The 1,760-nt window shown below is 39.0% G+C and overlaps 1 protein-coding gene across 1 annotated transcript in view; it reads left to right on the top strand.

Annotated features, from left to right (window-relative positions):
- Positions 1 to 1,760, top strand: part of LOC106013129 (von Willebrand factor D and EGF domain-containing protein-like) — a 12,660-nt gene that overhangs the window by 860 nt on the left and 10,040 nt on the right. The window lies entirely within an intron of this gene.

Raw genomic sequence — 1,760 nt, 5'->3', positions numbered from 1 at the left:
GAGGAGGAGGAGGAGGAGGAGGAGGAGGAGGAGGAGGAGAAAAAGATAGGAAGAAAAAAAGGCGAGAATTATCAAAGAGAAGAAGGGACAGTACGGTGACAGGAGAAATAGAAGGCAATACATGTAGAAGATCTATTTAAAAAAAAACCCAAAACAACTGAGTACATTATGTGTGAAGCAGCAGAAATGGCATCAGCGGTGTAAACGTGGATTGGAAAACAACAGATCTATCAAAGACATGATATTGTTTGTCGAATAAATGCAAAGACACTTCATGAAAACGTTTATTATACATGTATTGGAAAAAGGATAACGACAAGACAAAAATTATACGACAATCTGTTGGCAGACACAGTGACAGTGCGTTTGTTTGTTTATTCGTGCACACAAGAGTTCATGTGTGTGTGTGTGTGTGTGTGTGTGTGTGTGTGTGCATGTGTGTGTGTGCTGTGTGCGTGAGAGAGACAGAGAGAGAGAGAGAGAGAGAGAGAGAGAGAGAGAGAGAGAGAGAGAGAGAGAAAGAGTAAGGGAGAGAGAGAAAGAGTAAGGGAGAGGGAGAGAGAATCTCTTTCGATATTGTTTTTTAAAACCTAAGTCTCACCTCAACTTATTGGAATACCATTCAAAACCCTCGTTTAAGGAATGCCCAAAGTTCACTCAATCCGATGTTGCAACTCCAATTAATGAACATTTTTTTACTTGTTGAAAGGAATGGACCTGTCGTGGAATGCTCTTTCAATGGGGTCATAATGGCAGAAGGCGGATCAAGTCTTGGCATGGACCTCGTCGCTTCCTTGGTATTCAAATAGGTCTACCCCATAACAAAATTGAGTTGTATGAAGATTCAGTGGAGAAGGTGCGCGTTGTTGCGACGGTAAGCCAACGCTATATTAATATAAACCCTTAACAAAGTACATACATACACATTATAATGTAAGTGTTGTTTTCATCAGGGCATTGACTGATTCATCCACCCAGCACAAATATTTCCATAATCCATCATTTTTGTGATCATGCCCCCCCCCCATACACAAATTAAATAAATAAATAAATAAATAAATAAATAAATAAATAAATAAATAAATAGATAAATAGATTAATAGATTAATAGATTAATAGATTAATAAATAATTTAAAAACAATTACTTACATACTTAATTAATAAGTAGATAAAAGAAGAAGAAAATCCATCATTCCCCCACCCCTTCTCTAATCAATCACAGAACTTAATTTGTTCCATACTGTTTCTGTTTCAGAGAGTTTTGACTTGGCCCATTTATGTTCATGTGCAAATGAATAATATTATCACCTTAATCTTTCCTTTAGTCCTTGAGTGATTGAGGCTCTCCCCAGAAGGTCTTTATTTCAATATCTATGTTGTTCATCTTGCTGCTTTTTCCTGCAATCACACAATAAACGACCATCCTCAATATATTACTGACTTTTTCCTTATTCTAAACTGCTCTCTTTTATCTCACCTTTTGATGTAGAAATATGTACCCACTCTTCATTGTATTCAATGTGACACCCCTTCCCGTTACCTTTCTTATGTCCGCCAACCCTCCTGCCTTCCTCCACACAAATCATCCAACTAATCGACACTCCCGCCCCCCTCCACACAAATAATCCAACTGATCGCCACACCCGTCCCCATCCACACAAATCATCCAACTAATCGACACTCCCGTCCCCCTCCACACAAATCATCCAACTGATCGACACATCCGTCCCCCTCCACACAAATGCTCCTTCTACCCCCC

This window comes from Aplysia californica, unplaced genomic scaffold (genome assembly GCF_000002075.1).
Source record: "Aplysia californica isolate F4 #8 unplaced genomic scaffold, AplCal3.0 scaffold00679, whole genome shotgun sequence".
NCBI lineage: Eukaryota > Metazoa > Mollusca > Gastropoda > Aplysiida > Aplysiidae > Aplysia > Aplysia californica.
This window is presented reverse-complemented; position numbering and strand designations above follow the sequence as displayed.